Consider the following 8,011-nt stretch of genomic DNA (forward strand, 5'->3'; position numbering starts at 1 on the left):
CTATGGACACGTGTCAGGCAGCACATACCACGGGCATGCTGGCACTAATGCCCGCTGTTCAAGTGGACGGACTCACCCCAAATAGTACAACGTATCGAAGTATCAATTTGGCAGGATCCATAGGAGTTGACGGCCGGTGTTCCGGGACACAGTACTCGGACCCTTATGGCACCTGGGACAACGTAGTTGTCCAGGCATCTGTGAGAATACTGATATCTGAGTATACAGCAACGGTTCAGCTGGATCGGGTGATTCTGCGAGACCAGACCACCTGCGCTCTGTCAAAAGGGTCCTGTTTGACCGACGAAAATAGAAATGCATTTTGGGCAGAAATGCCGGTCAGCGACTGCAAGTTCCACCAGTACGATGTCCTGTACGAGGGAACAACTGTCAAGCTACTTCCACTAACACCGGATACACCGAAAGTGTACACTGTAACAACAGACAACATCACCTTTGCGTTGACCGGAGGACACGGCGAGCAGTCCGTTTGCGGTTATAAACTTATCAAGACGGAACATCCAAAGTTATTTGTATTGAAAGCACAAAAAGACGAAGTATTCACGCGGAGGAAACTTTCAGTAAAGAACTTGAACATTTTTACGTATGTAAACTTTAAGTTTATATACGTTGAAAAGCACGATCGTCAGCAATTAACAACACTGTACCAAGACGTGTTGAAACAGAAGTGCGCTCTGGAACAACAGGTCCTCAAAAATCTGCTCGTGTTTGCCAGCTTGGTACCTGACGAGTTTGCGTACAACTTGATGAAACAGCCCGGTTACGTGGCAGTAACGGCGGGTGAGTCAGTGCATGTTGTAAAGTGCGCACCCGTTGCCGTTGTGGTACGCCACACTGACGAATGTTATAACGAACTTCCGGTTTCCTACCAAAACGTGTCTTACTTCCTCATGCCAAAGACTCACATCCTTCTCAAGACGGGGACGGTCAGAGTGTGTAGATCAGTGTTGCCATCGATGTATGTAATTGACAACACCTGGTATCAACTGTCGCCAAAACCAGTTGAAACGGTAGCACCACAAGACCTACAGCCGATGAAGAAGCCTACGTGGAAATACGTAGACGCAAGATCATTGGCCACCTCGGGAATATACTGTCAGGCGGACCTCGACAACTTAAAAGACCACCTGATGTTCCCGGCAAAAAAACCGGCACTTCTTCATACCATGGCCAGAGGAGCCACTGGGCGTTATGTTCCGCAGAACACCATATCTCTGACCGGACTTCTTAAGGAAGCAGACGTGGAGCACATAACGACCAACGCCATCAGGCGGATCTGGCAAGAGTTTGTCACCTTCGGATCAGCCAGTGCTGGAGTAATAATGGTGTCTATGCTGGTCAAAGCACTACAGGCCTGCATCAACACTGTCATCAGAGGTTACGCGCTGCACGCCGTCTTTGGATGGAGTGCTACACTGCTAGAAGCGGTGTGGAGCTCCATCACGCATCTTCTGTTGGCAAAATCCAGAAAACCTACCGAGGAACCAATCCCTCTGACGGTACGCCGATAAGATTCTGAGGATCCACAAGAACCACTATCAAGGACATCATTCAACCCAAGGACCAACGTCGGCAAAATTGCAAGAAGATGCCCCATTCTAGCAAACAGCATCCGCACCGTGCAAAAGCGCCAATCGCAGGAGGCTTTGCAATCCCACGATTAAGTTAAGGGGGGAGGTGTCACGTCCGTAGACGTGGCCATGGTGAGCACCGGGTGACCCGATTTACATTGTTCTTTTTTAGTCTCTATTTTTCTCTTGTTATCTTATTTTATTATAGTCAGTAGTATCTCCCATTGTCAAGCGTCCGCAAAGACGTTAAACTACAGTCCGAACCACTGTGTCATCACCTAAACTTAAGAATTTACTACTCCGAGTCGCGTTTTGTACCTACCAATTTTGCAAGTGTCGTTTTCACTGTTGTTTTGCATTCATTGTGTTCATATAACTGCTTTTAACGTATACTACACGTTTTGTTAGCCTACGAGTAAAATTTAGCTGTTTTACTTTATGATACAATCTGATTGGTTGTCTTCCTAGTAATAAGCAATCTGATTGGTCAGTCGTTTTATCGTGGATTTTGACTCATCAGGTCCTTGTAAGTCTTCTCCCATAGTTCTTTTCCTAAAAATCGACCGAAAAGTTGGTTAAAAACCCGTAAAATCATCTGACTGGTCAAGACAGTTTTCTGACAATTCTAAGTCTCTAAACTCCTACAAGTGGCGACAACTGTTGCTTTCTTTAAAATTTGTTCAGGAAGTCGGTCAAAATCAGTAAAAACATCTGATTGGCTGATTGCCTGGTGACAAACAATCTGATTGGCTGAAATGCAAAAACTTGCCGTACTAGTTGACAAAGCACGTAGCAACTACGCCAAGTTAGCTTGTTCGTGAAATTCATGTTTTAAACCATTGAAAGAGATAAAAGAAATCTCATTGGTCAACCAGTTTAGTAAAACGCGTTTGATTGGTCAGTAATTTTGTTGCAATTTCTGGACTTTTTGGAGGCCTGCAAGTAAGGTCCACTAACTCTTTCTTAAAAGTACGTTCAGGAACATGGTCAAAAGATCGAGAAACGATCTGATTGGTCAGTAGCTTTATCGCGTCTTTTAGCTCCTTAAATCTGTGTGAGTACCACTCGGTAAGTCTCGTTCAAAAAATCACTACAAAAATTCGGATAGAAATCAAAAAGTGTTATGATTGGTCAAAAGAGTCTTCCTTAAAAACACCGCGTTTAGGCTTTACGCTTCTTGACCATAGCATATAGACTTCGAATAGATGCGAGTACGGTAAAATAAGCCAAAAGACACAAAGTTAAGAGGTAACTCATGTCGGTAACGGGTTCTACTAATAACCTCCGTTCCTTTCAAGTACCAGAGTTGATAATGTTACCAGTACCATCATTTTACCGTACTTAAACATTTGCCACGGTCGGTAAATTAACATTTGCCAAAAACCAAGTTTCCAAATAATTTATCAACCCGTGTTAGTTATCATCATGTTTCTGTTACCGTTAGTCATAAGTTAAGTAACTCAGGTCAGAACCAGGCGGCAACCCGTAAGTTGCAAAATTAGTATTTCAGAAAGTAAAAGAGATAAAAAAACCCGGTTTGCACTATTGTCTTCAGCGTAAAAAACTGCAAAATATCAGTGTGGTTCGAAACGTCTAACTATTGTTGGTAACAAACAATTGTTTAAATAATTAAAATTATCAACTTTTTATTACGTGGTATTTTGCATTCAAGTAATAGAATAAAGGATAAAAAAACCGTTTTTCGATAACTCTTATGGTTCCCGAGATATTTAAATTGCTTATTTTCACTCATCGCCATAATTTACAAACCAGTAGATGAAGGGCTTCTCTAAAATTAGTTTTGCCCTAGTTGTCTTAGTTCTCGAGATATCCTAAATTTACAATATCGATTATGTGTCATTGAACACAGCATGTGTTAATGAACAAAAGATTTGTGTTCGTCAAAATATTTCTTGACAAATTCCGGGACTTTTCGGAAACTTTTCAACTTCCCGGTGGTGGTTACTGCTGTTAGTATGATTCCTTGTGTTAGGAGGTAATTATTATTACCCCGTGTCTTTATTAAGTAATTCTACATTATTATAATAGTTTCTATAATTTACGTTTTTCTAATTTTGCCATAATAATTACATTTTGCTTTGTTAATGTAACCGCATATATATCTATCGATCTGTATAATAGTTAAACAAGTAGCAGTATTAGCGTTTTGTAAATTAGTTCAGTAGTCTTAAATGTGCAATTAACTTTTTAATTAATATTTAGATAATTTAGGCAAAACGTAACATATTCTGTAATATTCGTGCGCGAAGTGTTTCCACGGCAAAGTTCGCTTGTGAAGGGCCAGGGTCACTGGCTTGGCCGGGCAGACGGCCTGAAGTAGAGATAAGGCACGCGCCAAGATAAGGGACGCGTGGGAACGCGTACCGTTGGCCGCCGCGAGACCGTTGACCAGGAGCCGGAGACCGCTGGACCCGTGGGACCGTGCAGTGTCAGCGTATTTGGGACGCTATAGAAACGGCCGGAGCGACCGGTCCGGACACACAGTCTGTCTCTGAGATTCATCCTGTTCAGTTCGTTTCGCGAAAACGTCAGTTCAGAATAATTTTTTTTAGTCGGGACTTAGAATATTTCAATTTTTTTTGTGTCGGTACTTAGAATATTTAAATTTTTTCGCGTCAGAACTTAGAATATTTTAATTTTTTTTGGGACTGAAAATATTTTAGCCCTAGAATAGTTTTTTTTTGCGTCTACACTTAGGATAACCTTGCGTGCGCAGATCGAATCTGACTTTGAGTTTGTTAAATAGTGCTCGCGAAATTTAACGATATATCGACCAGTAGAAGAGTGCGAGAAGTGCCACTTTGCCTACATTGATTTTATCGCGGAACACACCGACGATTTTTATACGCTCCAGGGCCTCACGGTGTACATACGTGACGGCCTTTCGATTTAATCCGAAACAGAAGACCCTATCCCATCTCCCGGTCATATCTTTATCCTCCGCCCTGGTAAAGCCCCAGGGTTGACCAAAAAGTGAAGACGTACGTCCGGCAGGTGTAAAGGACCGCAAGACCGTGACCCGGCTTCTGGGACGTAACATAGTTAAAGAGGTATCTGAGATCTTTCATATATGAGATGCAAATCTAGCATACTGTATGAGTCAAGAAATTGAAATTTCACTTCAAAAACCCCACAAGTAAAAATAATTTACATGTGAATTCATACATGTGTATATATATACAGGGTGTCCCAGAATTGGTTTAACATCTCTCGTAGGCAGGTAGAAGGAATAAAACTGAGTCNAAAAGTCCTATACCATTTTGCTAGATTCGCAATAGTTACTGAGATTTTAATTAACAAAGATTCGCGAATAAGCGTGCATCAGGCTGTCTTACGCGCGGAGGACAGCCCAGCGCGCTTCACACAATTACATTTTAATATGTATATGTTATAGTATATGCTGTTATATTAGCTCCTCCCATATGTCGCTATGGGTAACACCGTTAGCGCGCGAAGCGCACTGGGCTGTTTTACGCGCGTAAGACAGCCCGATGCATGCTTATTCGCGGATCTTTGTGAATTAAAATTTCAGTAACTATTGCGAATCTAGCAAAATGGTATAGGACTTTTCGACTCAGTTTTATTCCTTCTACCTGCCTACGAGAGATGTTAAACCAATTCTGGGACACCCTGTATATATATATACATGCACGTTTATTACTGCACAACATCCTGAAAACGACTCTATTGGCCCTTCCATTTATAGTTTCAATTTTTACAAGTTTTTACTACTTATTTGTTTATAATTAAGGAAACCTTAAAATTGTACTTTTTAATAAACTTTTAAATTATAAAATTAACTTATTTTTTAATATCATTATCTTACCTTCATTAATTTTTAGATTCCTAATAACAATGATATTATCTAGCATAATCTAAATTTGATTTATTATCGAAATTAATAATTTCATATTAATCAGGTACATACTTATAATAATTAAAGGAAAAATAATTATAATATAATTATTTTTATCTATCTTCTAGTCCAAGTTGTAGCATCCTTAATTATACTGTTTGCCATAATTATCAACTCAGTATTTTTAAGTTTAAAACATTCAATATTAATATTATCTCTATTTTTAAAAGTTGGAATCCCCCCTTTCTATTTATGAATAACTTCCTTAAGCAAATTTATAAACTGGCAGGCAATTGCACTTTTACTAACTTTACAGAAATTGCATCCACTTATTATTTTTTATATTACAGAGATTACAAGATTAATCTTTATATACTTAATACTTATAACAAGAATTGTTTCTCTTGTTTTTATAATTAACAATAAAATGAAAATCTTACTTACAGATTCTTTAACGAATAAAACAAGATATATTATTATACATATTTAATTGAAACATTACATATGATTTATATACTGTTTCACTCACTTTACCATTTTACTTATAATTAGTTTGATTTTGAATAAAACCAAAACCTCTCACATTTTTGCAACACACTATCAAAAAATTTAATTCAATAGTTGCATTACTAATAATAAACTTAGCAACAATGCCACCATTTTGTTTTTTTATCTTCAAATAATTCACAACTTTAAAAACTAGTTAAAAAATTAAAAAGTAAAAAGAAGAATTAAAAACTATACGTTTTATAAATCTTAAACANTTTCATCAAAACTAATATCTTTAAATTTGCAATTTAAAATTTTTACTATAAACTATATAATTATTAACTAAATATTTATTAACTAAGCTTATATTCAAAAATTAAATACCCGAAAATTTCTTTAATCTTAGAAAATTATTTCTTAAATAAATTTACAATTTAGTACTTAAATTAGACATAACACTCTAGTTTTTAACATTGAATTTACTACCACTATATATATATAAATATATAATGAACAAATGACTATATTTAACGCATCATAAAGGTATCTGAATTTTCTACTTTATATTTGCCATATGAGTAGGTATGATCAAGTCATCAATAGAAATAAATATTCGAATTAAACTTGGATCATGCGGAGCAATCATTAACAATGACCAACTTTCTAATTCTATTGTAAAAGGACACGCATTTATTATAATTGTTTTTATACTTATGCCATTTATAATTGGAGGATTTGGAAATTTCCTTGTGTCGTTAATGATTGTGTCAGCAGACAAAGCTTACTCACAAATAACTACCATAAGAGTCTGACTTCTCGCCTCGTCTATTATACTTTTTACTTTAAGACAATTTATTAGCTCCGGTGTTGGAACTGGTTGAACTTACCCTCCTCTATCTTCAAATATTTTTCACAGAAATGCGTCAATAGCTTTAGCAATTTTTTGTCTACATATTGCAGAAATTTCTTCACTTATAGGAGCTAACTTCATCTCTACAATTATTAATATAATTTATAAAAATTGTTCTCTAGACAAAACTCCTTTTATAGTTTGATTTATCTTAACTACAGCTATTCTGCTTTTTGTATCACTACCTGTGCTAGCTGGTGCAATCACTATGCTTTAAACAGATCAATATTTTAATACATTATTTTGTGATCTCTCAGAAAGGGGAGACTCAATCCTATACCAATATTTATTCTGATTTTTTGGACATCAAAAAGTTTATATTTTAATCTTACCACGATTTGGAATAATCTCTTATATCATTATAAGTGAAAAAAGTAAAACAGAACCATTCGGATACTTAGGAATATTGTAAGCAATAATAGCAATTAGATTCCTAGGATTCATTGTATGAGCCCATCATATCTTTACAGTAGAAATAATTGGCGTCAAGCTTATTTCATCTCAGCAACAATGATTATTGCTGTTCCCACAAAAAATAAACTCTGTAGATGAATTAATACCTTGCACAAAAATAAAATAAATATACACTCTACTCTTTTATGATTTTTGGAATTTGTATTTATATTTACCATAGGAAGATTAACTGATTTTTTACTATCAAATTCATCAATTAATATTGTAGTACATGACACAGACTACGTTGTAACCCGTTTCCATTATGTCCTATTTATAAGAGCTGTATTCTCAATTATTGAAGGATTCATTCACTGATTCTCTCTTATTACTGGCTACGCTTTAAATAAATGTTTTTTAATATTTAATTTTTAACAATATGTACTGGTGTCACCATACTCTTTTTTCTAAACATTTCTTAGGACTTAATACAAAGGATCCTCGCGAACCCGAACGTTCTGATTCTGATGAAACTTTGCACACATGTAAGGGAGGTCAATAAATGAGTATTGAGATCTTGCGTTGCTGCTAAAAAACGGTTTTACGGGATAAAATCACCCCTCATATGTAGAGTGGCTTTTAATTTTTCTCAATTTCTCTCAAAAATGATTAGAGATATAAAAAAGAGTTTGTACAAAAATTTTATAGAAAAAAGTCCTATATTTATTTATGTTACTAGAATCTAAAAAA

The 8,011-nt window shown here is 36.4% G+C and overlaps 1 pseudogene; it reads left to right on the plus strand.

Annotated features, from left to right (window-relative positions):
* Positions 1-6,467: 6,467 nt before the first annotated feature.
* LOC109862943 lies at positions 6,468-7,696 on the plus strand (annotated as a pseudogene).
* Positions 7,697-8,011: the final 315 nt, after the last annotated feature.

The sequence above is a fragment of the Pseudomyrmex gracilis genome, unplaced genomic scaffold (genome assembly GCF_002006095.1).
Source record: "Pseudomyrmex gracilis isolate BER0280 unplaced genomic scaffold, ASM200609v1 scaffold_2701, whole genome shotgun sequence".
NCBI classification, from domain to species: domain Eukaryota; kingdom Metazoa; phylum Arthropoda; class Insecta; order Hymenoptera; family Formicidae; genus Pseudomyrmex; species Pseudomyrmex gracilis.